General features: G+C 41.8%; 1 pseudogene; it reads right to left on the bottom strand.

Annotated features, from left to right (window-relative positions):
• Positions 1-7,318: 7,318 nt before the first annotated feature.
• On the bottom strand, positions 7,319-8,421 carry LOC118577454 (annotated as a pseudogene).
• Positions 8,422-19,352: the final 10,931 nt, after the last annotated feature.

Here is a 19,352-nt window from a genome sequence, read left to right as displayed (position 1 = left end):
GAGGATGCATGTGTGTTAAATGAACCTTTACAGTCCAATTTTCTACTCCATGTCATGGGCCAAATACCATCCATGGCAGGAGAATAAAGTGAAGGAAGATAAATGAAACAACATAGAAGCCATATCTGCAGCAAGGCTTGTGTTTCATCAAGACTAAATCATCGACCTCAAAAGGTGCTGGATGGAGACATAATGCCTCTGTAGTCAGGTCCCTTCACTTCATAGCTGAAGCACTGTGACTGGAAAGGCTAACCTTGCTGAATCCTTGACCTCACATCTGAGTTTCCAGCTTCAGTGGTGAAGCAAAATTTAAATACGGGCATAGGAAAGACACTACAAGCTGACTCCTGAAAAGAAATGATTACCCCTTTTGGTTTGGATTATAAATACAATTTGTAGGTATGTAAAATTAAAGGAAATAGCTAGAAGCCTAAGAGAGCATTAATTCAATTGAGTAATGTTACCAGAGGTTTCACAGAGGGTTATTTTAAAATTACGTTTCTAGCATTTATGCAAAACAGGCAAATCTATTAAATGCAAAGTTAAACAAATAATACATTCTTTCTACTGTAGGAGATCTAGTCAGAATCCAGAATTATTTAATAGTTTGTCATAAAACACTCAATATCAACAGGCTTTCTGGCAAAAGGCTAAAATGTAACTACCTAGTAATGAGTCAGCCCCTCCTGATGATTCCTGACACAGACAAGCACATTTCTTAGCCAGATTTAACTTAGATGCATCATCAGATCTGAGGTTTCAGATCCTAACATGCTATGGACCTTTTAAGACCATTATTTCTATATTTTCACACACGTGTGTACCTGTGCACATGTGTGTACCTAGAGTTGAGAGGACAATTTGTGGGCTCAGTTCTTTTCTTCCACCTTGTGACAACTCAGACTGTTAGTCTTGGTGGCAAGAACCTTTACCCACTGATCCATCTCACTGACACCATGCTATGCTTTTTATACCAACACCCACTATAATAAAAATCTAAACAAATTATGGCAAATACATTAAAACATTTATGTTTTAACAATGCTTTAACATATATGGACTTTATTAGGTGTTCCATGTATAGTCATCTGGTATGTTTAAAGAGTGAGCAATCATATAAAAGGAAATATGGTCATAAGTGATTGAAGTAATAAAATCCCCAAACTAAATAACATCTCATAATTCATGGCAAAGCATATATTAGATTTCATTACATCAGTATATAGCTTAGCAGTAAATTCTCCTGACGGCCATAAACCCGCAAGGTGTTGTCATCCTGAAAAATGAAGGAGGGAGTTGGTGAGGGGACAAAATGGATAAATCTTCCCCAGTGCAGTGTGCCTTGAAGTTGCAAAGTTGTGGTGCATTGCCCCCTAGTGGCAGAATTTGAGTCCTGTGATAAAGGGATTCTGCTTTCTGAAGAAAAGGCTGTCTGATCCATCCTGCCATGCTCACCTCTGAAGGGCATCCCAGGCACAGCGCCAACCACTCTGCTCTGAAAGGGCTGCCTATTCCATCTTTTCATACTCACCTGAGGCTGGACTCTAAAAGGCGTCACACACACAGTGCAAACTGCTCTGCTCTTCATCCACCAGGGTGTCAAGGATCTGGGTGTGAGTTTTTATGTTCACTTAACCGTTTAATTCAAAATGCTATGGTTACTTTCAAAACCATTCAGCATACTTCTATTCTTAAAAAATGGTTGTGACTTTGGAAGGATTAATAAGCTGTAGGTTTTGGACTTTTGGATGGATTTTATTCTACTTTTGAGTTGTTTAGCACTTTAGAATTAATGCAGAGCAAATGCCTTATAGGAGTCCTTACATAGATACATAAAATCATTACAATCCATACTCTAGATTTTAAGATTCTAGAACTTTAACACAGGTTATCAGGATTGTTAGAAAAGACTCCTTATTGAGCATATAGTGTCACACACAAAGACTATCATTAAATATGCAATATGGACTCAGGCCAGCATCAGCATTTGAGGTCTGAAGTCCCAGAATGCCTTACTCTACTTCCCACATTTTGGCAACAGGAAGGGTGAATGACCCAGCAGGCAACCTAAGCCAGCTCTGTTTTATACGGACTTTCAGAATTCAGTAAAATAAAATAAAAACAGAACATAGACCACACCTCAGTAACAAATATATCTTCCTTCAAGATTTAGGAAGCCAAGTTCAAATGGTACAAAGCAAACTAGCAGGATGTGATATTTGAAGTCCAAGAACACTGTCAGGCAAAACCTGGAAGCAGCCGGGTTTCATCCTCACCAAAGCCACTACACAGATACACTTCCTCCTCATCTCCTTAGGTGACAGGAATGTCATTCAGCAGCAGGTATTCAAGGGGAATGATGGAGTGAACCTAGGAGAAGAGAGCCCCTTGGGCCTTGGTTATTAGACTTCTGTTAGTTTTGATGGGACTTGGTGTTTCCCCAAATAATTCTGTGCTGTAAGGTCTTGACATATAATCCAGTGAGGACATCTTTAAACTGTTGTAAGGTATGTCCTGTTGTTAGCTTTATCTTAGAGTTGAGCCAATAAATGCACAGAGGTTGGTTTTCCTAACAAAACGGAGAGGGGAAAGAATTAAGGCTTATGTGATCCACCCCAGAATCAGCTTGGAGTGACTTGGCTTCAGCTGTTTGATTTCCCACAGTGACTTGCAGACAGGACAGCTCTCTCTAACACAAAGGCTCTCCTCTTCCAAGGGCAGAACTGCACTGATCTGTTCACAAGTTTTTTCTACAGGTCTCCTAGTGATCTGAATCCAGTCTTACTTATACTCACAACAAATAGAAAAGAATCATTTACAGCACTGAAAACATCATGCCAGTTGTGGTGTGCATGGCTTTAATCCCAGCACTTGGGAGACAGAGGGAGAATCTCTGTGAACCAACCAGGTCAAAATAGTGAGTTGCAGGCCAGCCAGAGCAATGCAGGGAGACCATCTCAAAACCAAACCAAACCAAACCCCAATGACAGTAAGTGATTCTGTGGTTTTCAAGAAACTCATGCATATTTGCTCTCATTTAGAATTCAGTAGCCAAGTGATGTAGATTGGCAGCTTGGTTTTTGGGGGGAAGTCTCCCCCAGGTTTCCCTATTGTTGTGCCACACTTTCAACTGTGAACACGTGGCTAGCCTGGAACCTCCCCTTCTTGTTAAGTCAAAACCTCTTCTGTGGAAGTCCACCTCTTGGGATTACCATTAGTTTTGCTTTAATAGCTTAAATATTAATAATATTTACATTTTACTATAAGCAAAACCATGTTTAGGAAGGCTCTACGTCATTGGCAAACTGGCAAGAATAAATTTCAGGATGAGTTTCAAAATATAGTCAATCAGAGGAAAGTTTTCCTGGAAAATAAATTAGCCTTCTAATATTTTAAGATATTATTTTCTAATTTTAAGATATTCTTGGTTGTTTTGGAAATAGTCTCACTGTATAACCCAGGCTAATCTCAAACCAAAAAGCCATCCATCCATCTGTGTTTCCCAAGTGATGGGACTGCCAGAGTATGCCACCATGCCTAGCACATCTGGCTTTAAAATACGTTAGGATCATGTTGTAAAGGCCAATGTAATCTTGTCTTGAACATGTGTATGAAAGAATGTACACATGAACTTGCACGTTCTGATCATTTTATGAATTTTAACAGGAAACTTTGTCCCCACCATCTGAAGCTCTTCCTGAACAGTGGGCATCTGTAGTTAAGAGTTTTCCTGCCTGGCCCAGTCAGGACAAATCTCTCTTACCCGCCAGTCCCACAGTCGCTCAGACCCAACCAAGAAAGTACACAGAAACTTACATTGTTTAGAAACTGTATGGCCGTGGCAGGCTTCTTGTTATCTGCTTCTTCTATCTTAAATTAACCCATTTCTGTTAGTCTATACTTTGCCACATGGCTTGTGGCTTACCAGTGTCTTTACATGTTGCTTTTCATGGCGGCGGCTGGCAGTGTCTCTCTCCAGTCTTCTACTTCCCAGAATTCTCTTCTCTCTTGTCCCGCCTATACTTCCTGCCTGGCCACTGGCCAAACAGAACTTTATTTACACAGAGCGATATCCACAGCACTTCCCCTTTTCTTTTGTTTTTAAGGAAGGTTTTAACTTTTACATAGTACAATTACATATAACAAAACAATTATCAAGCAAGAATTACAGTTACAATATTAAAGAAGATATCCTATCTATCTTATATTTATGAGTCTAAGGTTTTATATCTAACGTATCTTTTATCATAACTGAGGAAATTATAACTATCTAGTCTTCAACCACATCAAAGGCCTCAGAAGGATATAATATTACCTGACAACCGGGAGAAGGATGTAAGCATTTTTCAGGAGTCTTGCAAGAGTAGACAGAGACAGCTGGTAGCCTGGACAGTCACCTAATGTTCCTTTGTAAAGTTGGCATTTATCTTCAGCCCACAGGGCTAGAGTCTCTCGGTCACTTCTCTCAGTGTCCTGTAGAATGTCTGGCAGTTTCCTCTGTGAAGCAGGAACCTGAAGGACCATTTTGTCAAGCAAAGTTCAGTGGTCACCTTTCTATGGGTCCTGCTTGTCCAGTTGATCAAGCAGTCCAGGCAAGAACAGTTTCTTGTCCAAATGGCTATTTTTGTCAAGGTGAAGATAAACTCCATATGAAGTGTCTTCAATGCCCATCCTCCTCTCTGAAGTAAAATGGTGCTGCCAGGAACAGACATGTCTCACTGTCCAGAAAGTCTAAATTTTAAAAGTATTTTAAATGCCATATTCTGTAGGTCTTTGAAGTATTTGAAGCTTACCTATTTACCTGAAATATCTCTGTGTATACCTAGTAAACTTAACTAACATGGCTACAAGTATGATTATCCTAGATGACTAATTATTAATCTCTTTTTAATTATTCATTACAATTTAAAATGAGCTATACGAACATAATACCTTAAACATGAGTAGAAATATGCACACAGTATAACAAAATTAACTTTAAGTTTGTATCAATAGACTAAAGTCTATACCAATGTAAAACATTTTAAACAAGTTGTTGCTCTTTAGAAGTAATCTTAATCTACCCTTTTATCCTATTATATCTATATCCTATCCCTTTTCTTCTTTAAAAAGAGATCGCATTTATAATCAACCTGCTTTAAAGAAAAACACTGGTTTTTCTGTGTCCCACACCAGAGGGCTCTTCAGATTTGGGACACAAGAATCTCTTAACCTTTTCTTTTAGCAATATGTCTGGGTTTAGAGAAGGAGTGAGCCAATTCCATCTCCAAAGCCAGCTTGGTAATTTTGGGAATGTGGGCGTAGTTTTTCTTACTACTTCCTGCTGGAGGGGGACGCTGTATCTTATGGGGACACAAAATTTTAGGATTATGGAGTAGTCCATTAGGGTGAACCTCTGAGCCAGTTGCCTTGAAACCATTCTGGATGTCAGATCATCTGGGCTATGGTGTCATTGGAGACCTTTCAGGTGGTCTTGGCTGATCAAACCTGATGTATCTTAATCTGGAACAAATCCACAGCCTCTGGCTTTCTGTGGAAACAAAAGCAGAGACTCCTTTTCCAAAGCAACATATCCTTATATCCAAATTTTGAAGTCAAGGTACCTTTAAAATTTACATATTTGTTTAACTCAACAGCTTTTGTGATCAAATCTTTTTTTGTAGTTAAAAATCCCAAAGACAAGACAAACCAGATTCTCTGTGTAATATCCATCTTTGTAAGATTGAAACGCCGCTGTGGCTGCTGGCTCTGCCCTCCTCTGCTTCCCAACATGGCGGTGTCACAGTTTACCGCCAGCTCTGGGTCTGGAGCCATGTGTACCATCAACTATCAGAAGCAGTTCTATCAAAGCAGCGCATAGCCCAGAAATCTTTTTTTTTTTTTTTTTTTTAAACTAGCAAAGGCTAAATCCACCACGCAGCAGAGTAAAGTGTCGCTTATAGATTCCTCATTCCCGCCACACTGCAGGTCAGACGCACACGCCAGGAACCCGCCATAGTAGCTCAAACCCATAGGCTGCTGCTAACTTGAGAGAGACAACTAGGAAGCTGTTTTTAGCTCCGTTTAGAGTCTTTTTTCTCAGGTTTTAGGTGGAAACTCTTGCCAACACGTTGGACGCCATTTGTAGTTAAGAGTTTTCCTGCCTGGCCCAGTCAGGACAAATCTCTCTTACCCGCCAGTCCCACAGTCGCTCAGACCCAACCAAGAAAGTACACAGAAACTTACATTGTTTAGAAACTGTATGGCTGTGGCAGGCTTCTTGTTATCTGCTTCTTCTATCTTAAATTAACCCATTTCTGTTAGTCTATACTTTGCCACATGGCTTGTGGCTTACCAGTGTCTTTACATGTTGCTTTTCATGGCGGCGGCTGGCAGTGTCTCTCTCCAGTCTTCTACTTCCCAGAATTCTCTTCTCTCTTGTCCCGCCTATACTTCCTGCCTGGCCACTGGCCAAACAGAACTTTATTTACACAGAGCGATATCCACAGCAGGCATCCCTCCTCACTGCCCACTGCAGTTCCAACACTAACTTCCACCAAAGAACCTCAAAACTCAGCAGGAATGGCTATATTTTTAAAGTAGACTATGATCTGAAAACTCTTTGCTGATTAGTACCTAGGTTTGTGGGGTTTAGTTTTGGTGTTTTCGAGACAGGGTCTACATGGCCCTAACTGTCCTGGAACTCACTACATACACCAGGCCTGCCTATGTCCTGAGTGCTAGGATTAAAGGCATTTGTACTATCCCCAGCTCAGTACCTAGTTCTCAAAGCGGCATTTAAAAGAAAGTATTAGTCTTTGTGGTTTTTCCCAATGCCTTATTTTTTAATTTTCTAAACTACATATTGATCAGCACAGGGGCATGTGCATCTGTACATACACAGAGAAGTTATATAAGCCCGACTGGGATATATACACAATTTCTTTCTAAATGGCAGGATGTAAAATAAATCTAGGTAGAGCAGTGTTGGGAAAGGCTCTGCCCCATGTCCCTTCTTTCCACTGGTCACTTTGGAAGCCGATGGCCCATCTGTTCAGTGCTGGTTGCCTCTTCCCTCATCTCCCGGCTGTAGTTTAGGTCTTGCTATGACTTCCCAGTGTCCCACTAGCCACAAAGCAAATCTATAGCCGACTGTCTGGCTTGTAGAATATGCTGTATCCTTTAGTACCCTGGCTGGTTATCCAGCCAGTGAAGAGATGATAAAGCAGCCTCTCTCATCTCTAAGCAGTTAAGCAGCAACTAAAAATATCTTAGAAGTCTGGAAAACTCTATCAGAAAAGTGAATTCAGTAATTATCCAAGTAATTTGAATTCAGAAATTCCAACAATGATTACAATAGGCATTTATTTAAAATGAGACATCTGCAGAGCAAATAATTCTTAAATTATGATTCAGGCTAAACAAACTTCATAAAAATATGCTGAGACCAGGCACTCCCACAGATTTCAACTCTAAGTTCACTTCTTTGCCCATTCTTCTCTCTTCTTTCCCAAATAACCTCTTTCAGATAGAGTTCAAGGGAGAATTTGTCCTAAAAATGAAGAAAACAACAGGTCATAAACCACAAATGAAATTCACTGCAATGAATTACTTTTTGCTTGTAACTTATGAAAATATACTTCAAACTTCTCCAACTTCTAGAACTATGTGCTTTTTTTTGGCAGGGGAATTTGAGACAGGGTTGTTCTGTGTAGTTTTGGTGCCTATCCTGGACCTCGCTCTGTAGACCAGGCTGGCCCCAAACTCAAAGATCTGCCTGGCTCTGCCTCCCGAGTGCTGGGACTAAAGGTGTATGCCACTGCCGCCTGGCACTATGTGTTTTTTAAATGTAAAACCTCATGAAGATCACACAGGTCAGGAAGAGTAACAGGGAAGAAGCAAAGCCTACAGGCTCTCCTGGTGTCAATGAGGCCTGAGGACAAGGTTCAACCCATCCCAGGAGCTAGAACTCAGTGGACTTCACAGAACTAAAACTCTTCATTAGAGCAGCAACCAGAGGACAGGGAAACAATAGTGGCCCATGCAGCAGAAACCCTGGATTCTAGCCTAGGCCTCCCATGCTAGAGACGAGCTTTAGAAGTCATTTCAGCTCCAAGTCACCATGTTCTTCTTTAAAATAGAGCTGACAGTTTCTGCTACTGAAATGCTATTTATGTGCATGACTTGGAGAACACAAACGTACTGCCCAAATGAGTGTGTTTCTCCTGTTTCTGACACTGTAGCCTGAGTGGCCAACACTGCTAGACATAGCAAACCTGTTCTACCTCCTCATATTTTGTCCACTGCTCCTTAAGCAAGATCTGATGCCTCAGTCGGGTCCAGGTCTCTCTCAATGCTAAACAGTCTGCTGTTTAGAAGGCCAAGAAGCCTTCTTATGGCTTCGTTCACATCTTCAGTCTTAGATGCTGTATGATCTCACATTAACCCTGTGAAAGGAACAGATGAACCAGATTAAAGAGCTATCTCAAAAAACAGTGTTTATTTTTATGTTGTTGTTTGAACCTTTGAGACAGGGTCTATGCATCCCTGGCTAGCCTTGAAACTCACTATGTAGACCAGGCTGGTCAAGAGATTCATTTGTTTCCGCCCACCTGGCCCCAGACTCACAACTGTCTTGAAATTACCATCTTCTTGTCTCTGTTTCCTCACTGCTAAAATCACAGCTATAACTCACCATACCTGGTAGGAGTTTTTCACATGTGTGTACGTGCATACATGCATGTGTACCTTCACATGCATGCTTACACTACTGTATCAGCTTGGGTTCTGAACTCAGGCCATCAGTTCTGATGTGTGGATCACTAAGCCATCTCCTTTACCCAGGACTTTGCTTTTTTATTGAGCAAAATATCTTTATGACTTACAACTCAAGACTTGGTGGAAAAAGCACCAAGAGTTCAAGTCATTAGGTAAGATGGAAACCAAAAGCATTTCACACCCCAGTTATTTCTTAAAGCAATATATGGGCCTTTTAAAGCCACTAGACAAAAATCACTATTTCACTTGAACCAACTCAGAAAATATTTAAAATATCTTGTCCTTGAAAAAATGAGTGGGCCACATCTCTTCTGGTCTGAGATCAAAGTATTAAAGTAACTAGACACAATGCGACGGCTTGGCAGGGGAAGGCATTTGTTGCATGAGTGATCCCGGACCCCACAGAGGAAGGACTCCCAGAAGCCCTTCTCTGACCTTCACAAGCAAACCCTGGTATATATGAAAATGATTAAATATTTTTTAAAATACGTGAAGAACCTAAAATTATTGTAAGGGCCCCTAAGGTTTACTGACGCTTTCATTTCTAGACCACAAAGTGAAGTTTGTGGCAAATTAGGAAGCTTTAAGAAAGCCCATAAAGATGTTAAGAGCAAACATTTAGGACTTTAGCCTCTTCTCAAAGAACACAAACTTAATAATAAAATAGCTTAATTTTAAATATGATTCACAGAAACTAAAATAATTCTTTAAAGTACTGCATTTGGGAAGAACAAGGAGAGGAAGAGGATGACAGAAAACAGATACTCCCTCACCCTGTCTGTTGTTTATTGAATCCTGCAGCATTATGATACCGTTTCCAAAAACGATCCAGCCACTTGCTTGACACTGCAACTGGAATTGCCACACTGTCAGTTGCTACAATCCACTTATATTAGTTGAATGCATCGATAGGCAAATAGCTAGTACTCTTATAAACCTAAGAAGCAATTTCCCTTCATATACAATGTAGATAATTATTTCACCTATGGCGTCATGGGAGAAAATTGTGAGCTCAAAACTAAAAGGGCCTAATATTCACAGGAATACTTCCTGTCACTTCAGGTCCTCAAAGCCAGGCCCTCTGCCCTTACATCACTTGCTGTCATCAGAACTGGAAGGGCAGGAATAGTTGTAGTTGCAGAAATTAATTTTTCTTTTCAAATTGAGTGGAGCTATGAGAGAATCAGGCTAGGTGGCAAACTTCTAATTCTAAAATTTTTAGTTCATCTGTAAAATATACTTATTTCTAGAAAAACATTTACAGCATCAGTTATCATTTAAATATTAATGAATTTATAAAAAGAAGCCTACTTTCCTCCTCCCAACAGCTAACTACCCATCAAAGAAATTGGTATTTGAACACGGATAAAGAAATCCATTCTGTTTTTAAATTCTTATGTAACAGAGCATACCTGTAATCTCAGCACTCAAGAAGCTGACACAGTAAGAGTGTGAATTCCAGACCTTATCTAAACAAATAATAATAATAATAATAATAATAATAATAATAATAATAATAATAATGAATAGGGGCTGGGAATGCAGCTCAGCCTTAAAGCTCATGCCTAGCATGCAAAATACCCTATGCAAAAACAAAACAAAAACATCTCACAAGTCTTGAGGAACAAGTCTGAGCCCAAGAAGGGTAAGCTAGACGAGGCAAAGGAAGCAGGACAGTGCCTGATGTTGACAGAACAGATGTGGTACAGACAAAGAAGTGGAGCAAGCCTACGCCTTCTTTTTAAAATGTGAAGGGTGGGGGAGCACAGGTGTGATTGCCAGAGGATATTAGTTCCTTTTTTCCATTTCTGGCTCTCTGTTGTTGTTCCCATCCCTGTGAAAGTCCCCTCAGCTGACTGGCCTCTGGGCCCCAGGGATTCACCTGTCCCCACCTCTCCAGCACTGGGGTTAAAAGCATGGACTGGGACTGCAGGTTTTTCCCCCTTTAGTTTTCTGAGGCAAACTCTCTTCCTTCCTACTCCTTAGTACAGATTATTATATGGCTTCCTCCAGCTTTAGAAATTAAGTGTCGTGTGTGAAACTGTCTTTAAGAGATTTAAAATTGTAACAGGCTACTGATGGAGCTCCAGTGGGTGGTAGAGTGACCACCTAGCATGCATAAAGCCCTGGGTTCCATCTCCAGCAGCACATAAATTGGGTGTGGTGGTGTACACCTGCAATTCCAGCATTCTGAGGGGGAGAGAAAAGGATCCGAAGTTCAGTGTCAAACCAGCGCGAGCTACATGACACCCTGGCTCAAAAAAATGATACAAATATAAAAGAGTAAAAAAAAAAAAAATCTAAAAACAAATGTGTAGGAGATAAACTGTAAACACGATTAGCAGTAATTATGGTAACGGTTAATATTCACCTAACACTTAGAATGAGCCAGGCACTACTCCGCTCACCCTTTCCACATGTGCTGGATTAAAAACCTATTTCAGAAAAAGAAGCAGGCTTATAGAATGGAGCCAATCCGAGCTCTGTTGAAATCAATACCAAACAAAAACACCGAAGCAGAATCCCTTAAATTTAGTAAGGCTCTTTAAGAATTTGTCAAGCGGGTGAAATTAATAATTTCACAATTTCTGGGGACTCTGAGAAGGCGGACCAGTGTTGTTTTTTAAAGGCTATTCCAATTTATACCGCCAGAGGGCAGAAATTAGCTTTAAATATAGGGGATGGGGGCCTACTACTTGAAGTGAACTTTGTCTAACATATTCTGGCATTCTATCCCATGACCAATTTGTTCTCGTGCATACGTTAGATAAAAATCCTTCCAGCTCTGCAGCTCCAGTTCACGTTCCAGATACAAGGTTAACCTGAAACCTTTCTCTGGATTCTGACAGAGGCTCGAGGGGCGGAATGCGGGCTCAACTGCAATTTGCTCCGACCACTAGCGTGAAGAGAAGAAACACCGGCGGTAGGATTTAGACAGCCACCGCAGAGCACGGCGTCGGACTCCAGGTGCTCCTCGGCCCACCGCGGCAGACATCCACTCACTCCACTTCCCCGAAGGCCGAGCCACGGCGGGCTCCCCGGCGGAGCACCAAGCCTCGGGCTGCCCAGGCCGGGATGGCTCAGCGATCCTGTCCTCGTCGCCGGACTGGGCCGCCACGGCCTTACGAAGGCTGACTCGTTGGCTAGAGCAGAAGGGGAGCGAGGCGCTGGGGACACCAACCCGGCCCTGGATAGCCACCAAGGAGGACGCAGTCACTTACCGAGTGGCCGGCTGGCCATTTAGACCCGAGAGCGCACCGCCGCCTTCCGGGAAAGCCCTAGAGGGCGCTCGGGCTTGTGCGCAGGCGCGAGGGAGGGCGCACGCGCAGGCGCAGCTCTGAAAGCCCGGGACCTCACTTTGGGAGACTTTCCCTGGGAGAGGGAAGTCTGTGCAGTGGGCCCAACGTTTTTCGCGCTCTGTTGCAAGAAACATTCTTCGTGACACGATGGGAAAAATATCAAGAAATCAGGAGACGGGGCCCGGGGTTATTCGAGGTTCTGTTACAAGAAGCCCCTTTTGCAGTATTAATGCATCAATTGCTTGGAGACAGGTGGTGTGGTCAAAGATTTTCAGGCACACAGCTCCTCAGTAGAAGGGTGAGAAGGGAGTTCGAGGATGCCCTTGATTGTCGAATTCCTTATGTCAAATGGTGCAGCATTTTAATACAATCTACACACCTTTCCTATATTCCTTAAATTACCTCTAGATTACTTTTAATACCGGATATAAAGTAAACGCTATAGAAATAGTTGTTATACTGCATTATTTTGGAAATAAGAAAGGAAAAATGTACATATATACACTCCTCCCCAATCAGTGGTAGATCGAATCCGTAGGTATGGAATGTTCGAGTACAGAAGGGTGACTTTGTTCTCATTTAATTCTAACTCTGTGGTGTCACTACTGTAGATATCAGTATTAGAGAAAGAGAAGGAAGCTGGGCCTCAGAAACGTTTAACACTTATCCCAATACATTAAGTTGAGAAGAGTCCAGGGTTTTTGTTTGTTTGTTTTCTAGAATTGAGAAATCTAGGTTCCAATTCAGACCTCCTTATTTCTAGAATCATAAGATGCACAACACCCCAGAATACTTTCAACCTCACAGGCTTCACTTTCTTTACCTAAAGATCACATCAAACCATCTTAGTGGACAGTTAGATCAGGTTTCCTTTAAAAATATTAAATATAAGGCACATGCCTATGATCCTAGCATTCAGTAGGCGGAGGCAGGAGGATCACTGCTAGACTTGTATACATAGTGAATTTGACACCATTCTGGGTTACCCAACAAGACCTCTCCTAAAACAAAACAAAAATTTTAAACCTAGGATATAGAATCTGTATATACTATCAAAAGCAGAGCATAGACTGTACACTTGCAAGGTTTCAAAATCAACAGGTGAAGTCAAAGACATGAGACTAGGGACAGAAAATGAGGAAACTGACCATAACTCAACACTGCTCTTGCCCTGCTGTCCTTCCATCTTCAGTTGAGACCCAGGACAGCAAAGAATGGTCTCATTGTGAATTCCAAATGTTATTTAATGGCTTTAGTCACAAGTTCTGAAGTTCTGTTGCCATCCCCTATTCTTCTGTTTCTGTGCCAATATTCCTTGTATCACTATGTGCAGCTCTGAGAGTGTATGCAGCGATCTATGTGAAGTCTGAAAGATACACAAGTTCATTTGTACCCTTGCGCATCATTTTGCAAAGTGTATTCACTAAACTCTTCATCCTGACAAGTTTCAGCATCATAGTGGAAGTGTCTAGAGGGGAAGAGCATATGCCAAGGTGTGTCAAAGCATCAGATATCCAGCCTTATAGGAAGTGAGTTGAGGGCTTGGTGTTTGCTCATGCTTGTTAGTAATGGTTTTAAATGTTATAGGGGGTTGGGGAGACGGCCCAGTGGTTACAGACACCGGCTCTTCCAGAGGACCTGGGTTCAGTTCGAACACCAACGTCAGGCAGCTCATCACTACCTCTAACTCCAGCTCCAGGGGATCTGATTCCCTCTTTTGTCTCTGTGAGTACCAGCATGCATGTGTGAACATACATTCATGCACACATATATGTAAGTAATTACTAAAATAAATCTTAACATTTTAAAAATTGTTTTATTTCTTTCCTCCTGGCATAGTGATTACACTAATTTGCCCCTTTAAATTTTAGACTCATACATGTGATACTTTGTTTTGTAAAATCCCCAAGCAAGTTTTAAAGAGTAATCTTTAACATTTCCCTGTAGTAGACTGGCAATTCCAGTCATGATGTAGACAGCCATGATGCCCTAATCTGTACCATTAAACCACTTACAGTTTCTCATGCATGCAGACAGACATGCATGAGAAACAGACCTTTATGATTTTAAATGGTTAAGTATTAGGATTGTTCACCACAGCATCACAGGCTAACCTATTCTTTGTGTATCAGTATGTGTGAAGACCGGAGGTCTAAGTTGAATGTCTTCCTCAACCACCCTTCACCTTAGCTTTTGAGACAGGGTCGCTCACTGAACCTGGAGCTCACCAATTTGGACAAGATTGGCTGGCCAGCAAGCCCTAGGGATCCTTTCTCCATCTTCCCAGCAATGGGATACATGTGCACTGCAGCCCTCAACAATTGCATGGATGCTGGGGATTAAACTGAGGTCCCCAAGTGTGAGCAGCACTTGACGGACTGGGACTGAGTCCTCTCTCCAGCCCCAAGCTAGCCTGTTCTGAGTGGATTGCTCTTAAAGGCAAAATGAAGTTCCCAGAAAAAGACAGACCGGGCAGGTCTGTGCTTTCTTTCTCAGCCGTTTCTTGGTTTATTCACTTTATCCCTCGGAGAACTGATGGAAACCCACATCTCTGTCCCCTTAACCAGTGTATTTTAGAACCCTAAATGTCAAGCTAATAATAGGAAATCTGGCTCTGAGAAATCATCAACTTAATTACTCAGAGTATTCTTTCAGGATATCTGACACAACATGGAACTCCGGTATACGATTAAACCACTTTCTAATTTCATGGCTTAAAACACTTGTTATCTCCCACCTTTGACTCATTCGCTGGGTGTTTTTGCAAAGGCTGTGTGTAATAGCTGCCCCACATCACTCAGAGTGCTGCTGGTTGTTTATTTTTAGCTTTGTTTGTGTTGTCTTGTCAGCTGTGGCTGCATTCCTGCTGAGCTTCTCTTAGGCTGGCTGCAGGGAGCAGCACCTAGCCCTAATCCTTCCTTTGTTTAGCCACACCTTTTGTTTCTCTTATTGCCCTTTGTGAGTCTTGTCTGAGAGTCTCCCAAGGGACAAGGCCTATGCAAAACTTAGTTCAGGAAACCTGGAAACCCGTGGTACCTGAGAAATCAAGGAATTTGCACTTGGCATTTTATCTCTAGGACCTTTCAGGTTGCTTTGAAGGTATGGAATCTAACTGGCTAAACTGTAAATAGAGAGAAATAAAAATGCCCTAGGCAAAGGGAAAGTGCTTCAGTCTTTCGAGGCTGGACCCCCCACTAAAGCCACCAAAGGCTAAATTTATTCTTAAAGTGTCCCTGAGTATTCTTTCCATGGATCCACATGAACCCACACACCCGTGTTGCAAAAAACAATGACAGCCAGCCATCTTTCACTTCACTCAGTTTCTCCAACAATTGGAGAAACCCCTTTACAGAGTGCTTCATGGCTACAATAACTATTCCAAGACCACACCTTATACAAATGGTTTTTAAAGCTCTGCTTAATAATGTTCAATGGGCCAAACCGTATGGCCCAGAGTTACTGTAGGAGGGAATTCTTGAGACTACCAATGCCAGGTACAGTTCACTGGGGTGCTACCAGTACTAACAATCAGGTGTTCCTAAGGCAGACAACTAAGGTCATGGTGACTCACTTTAGGGACCAAATCCCTTTCCCTGGTTAACATATAAATGGTAATGGGGCAAATGTACCAGCTCATGCTATAAATCTTGCTGGTGCTAAGTCCAGGGTTTCTTATGGCTGTTACTATGTCTCGGTGGTTGAAATGAATGTTAAGTGGTGCTGGTTACTGGCGGAAAGGTCACAGTCACGATCAGAACCCAGTATCAGTATTCAGAGCTTTATTAGGAGGAAAGGGGGTGGGGGTGGGGAGCCAGGCCTGGAGAGGAAAGAGAGAGAAAGATGGTGGGCTGGGGGGAGAGGGAGCAGAGCAGAGAGAGAGGGTGGGGTCTGCGTCCAGCTGTTAAGGGCTCCCAGTATGGAGCTACACCACGCATGCGATGATTACATGACCACACCACATACACATAGTTGCCAGCGCACACTGATGATGTAAGACACAAGACCTTTTGCTTACTCCTGGACTGCGCATGTGCGGGTATGCACCTGGGCAAGGGAAGAATCTAACAGTGGTTGTCGTCAGCTTTTCCTGATTCCAGTAGCCAACTATGAACAATTTTAAATACTCACGCTCAGGGAAGGTGACATTGTAGATAAGCCCAAATGTGCTGATATGAGTAGAGTGGTAGGCAGTAGGTGAATAATACTTTGTGTTGTAGTAACTTACAACATCTCAAGGAAAATAAAAACATTTGGGGACAAAAACTATTTTCAAAGACCAGTGAATGCAAAAGGAGAAATTCCTCCACTATTCTCAAAGCTCCACAAGAATGACACCAGGTGTGGGCCCTGTGCTTGCTACTTCAGTCTTTGTGAGCCTGTGTGAGCCCTGCTTAGTTGATTCAGTGGGCCATGTTCTTCTGGTGTCCTTCATCTCCTCTGACTCCTACAGTCTTTTTGCCCTTCTTCTGCATGATCCCCGGATCTCTGAGGGGAAGGACCCAATAAATACCTCCAATTTAGATGTCTGTCTGTGGGTCACTGCATCTGCTCACATCTGCTGCTGGATGAAGCTTCTCTGATGATGTCTGACTCTAAGGCACTGATCTAAGAGTATATCAGACTATCATTAGGAATCATTTCATTGAATCTTTTGTTTGTTTGTGTGTTTAAACCTGTAGTGTTTAGTTCTACCCTAGGTCTCTGGGCTATCCAGTCTCTGGTTTCTGGTCATCTAAGCAGTGCCAGGCATGAGCTCCCTCTCTTGGCATAGGCCTCAAGTTAAATCTATCATTAGTTGGCCACTCCCACAAGTTCTGTGCCATCCCCTGTAGGTGTAAGGGTCTTATTAAATAAGAAACACAGAGCCAAATGCAGAGTTAAAAGCCCAAGAGGTCAGAGCAGTAGCTGAGAGCTGAGACTTAAAACCGCCTTCTTACCCTTAGCTGTCACTGTAGTCCTTCCCCTCAAAAAGAGACCTACTTCCTGTGTGTCTGTCCTTTTTATTGACTTTCTGTTCTGCCTTCTCACTGGTTGTAAACCCAACCACATGACCTCCTCATCACTGCCTGTCTGTACAGACCTCCAGGTCTTCTATGGTTGGTATTGAGAGTAAAGGCATGTGTCTCCATGCTGGCTGTATCCTTGACCACACAGAGATCTGCCTGTCATGTGATTGGGATTAAAAGTGTGCACCACCACCACTTGGCATCTGCTATGGCTTGCTATTAGCTCTGACCCCCAGGCATTATTAACATACAAATAAAATCACATTTCAGTACAGATAAAGTATCACCATATCCCCCAATCCAGTTGTCTCTCCTAGCACTCTGTTCCCCCATCCCATCTCCCTACCCCCAACCTGATCCCTCCAGCTCCTTCCCCATCTACCCCTAGTCCAGTCACAAAATCTATTTTTTTCTGCTTTATTGGGGGAGATCTATGCATCTCCCCTAGACATTTCCTCTTTATTTAGTCTCTTTGGGTATATGGATTGTAGCTTGGTTATCATTTACTTAACAGCTAAGATCCATTTATAAGTAAGTGCATACCATATTTGTCTTTCTGGGTCTGGGTTACCTCATCCAGGATGCATTTTTCTTGTACCATTCATTTGTCTGCACATTTCATGATGTCATTTTTTTTAACAGCTAAGTAATACACCATTGTGTAAAAGTATCACATTTTCTTTATCCATTTTTGGATGAGGGAACATCAAGGTTGTTTCCAGTTTCTGGCTATTTTGAATAAAGCCACAATGAGCAGAATTGAGCAAATAGTGAGATAGAGTATCCTTTGGGTATATGGTATAACTTTGTCTTGAGATAGATTGATTCCCATTGTGGTTGTACAAGTCTGCACTACTGCCAGCAATGAGGAGTGTTCCCCTTGCTCTATCTACATCCTCACCTGCATGAGCTGTTACTTGTGTTATGGATTTTATCCATTCTGACAGGTGTAAGATGGAATATCAAAGTCATTATGATTTGCATTCCCCTGATGGTTAAGGATGTTGAATATTTCATTAAGAGTTTCTCAGCCATTTGAGATTCCTCTGTTGAGAATTCTGTTCAGATCTGTACCCCATTTTTAATTGAATTATTATTTTTTCTTTTTGGCATATAATTTCTCAAGTTCTTCATATATTTTGGATATTAGTCCTTTATTAGATGTGAAGTTGGTTAAAAAAAAAAAACAAACTTTTCCCACTCTGTAAGTTACCATTTCTGTCCCATTGACTATGGTCTTTTTGCCTTACAGAAGCTTTTAAGTTTCATGAGGTCCTATTTATTATTGTTGGTCTTGTGTCTGAGCTATTGGCTGTCTGTTCAGAAAGTCTTCCCCTGTGCAGTGCATTCAAGACTGTCCCCCATGTACTCTTCTAACAAGGTCAGTGTATCTGGTTTTATGTTGAGGTCTTTGATTCACTTGAGTTTTTTGCAGGGTGATAAGTATAAATCTATTTGCATTCTTCTACATGCAGATATCCAGTTTGACCAGGACCATTTGTTAAAGATGCTTTCTTTTTTCCAGTGTGTATTTCTGGTTTCTTTACCAAAACTCAGGAGTACATAGGTGTGTGGATTTATGTCTGGGTCTTCAATTTGTTTCCAATGATAAACATGTCTGTTTTTATGCTAATACCATGTGGGTTTTTACTACTATAGTTCTGTAGTACAGCTTGAAATCAGGGGTGGTGATACCTCCAGCAGTTCTTTTATTTTTCAAGATTGTTTTAACTATCCTGTTTTGTTTTATGTTTTTAATTTTTCCATATGAAGCTGAGAATTGTCTTTTCAAGGTCCATAAAGAATTGTGTTAGAATTTTGATGGGGATTGCATTGAATCTGTAGATTGCTTTTGATAGGATGGCCATTTTTACTATGTTAATCCTACCAATTCATGACCATGGGAGATGTTTCCATCTTCTGTAGACAAATTTTTATTAATAGAAAACATGGAGCTTGGTATAGGGGTGAAAACCTGAGAGAGATCAGAGGAGTAGGAATAGCCACAGCTAACCTCACCTGACCAACTCCACAGCTTCCAAAACCGAGATACTTCCTGTCTGCCCACGCCTATATGCCTTGTTCTGCCATCTGATTTGCTCTCTCTGTCCAGCTACATCACTTCCTCTTTCTGCCCAGCTCTGTCATTTCCTATCTTTCTGTACAGACCTCCAGACCTTCATGGTTAATTAGTGTTGGAATTTAAGGCATGTGCCACCACCCTCGGCCCTGTTCCCAGTGTGGCCTTAAACTCACAGAGATCCAGACAGATCCCTGCCTCCCAAGTGAT

This window comes from Onychomys torridus, chromosome 2 (assembly GCF_903995425.1).
Source record: "Onychomys torridus chromosome 2, mOncTor1.1, whole genome shotgun sequence".
NCBI classification, from domain to species: domain Eukaryota; kingdom Metazoa; phylum Chordata; class Mammalia; order Rodentia; family Cricetidae; genus Onychomys; species Onychomys torridus.
The sequence above is the reverse complement of the archived record's forward strand: the minus strand, read 5'-3'. Positions and strand labels throughout refer to the sequence as shown.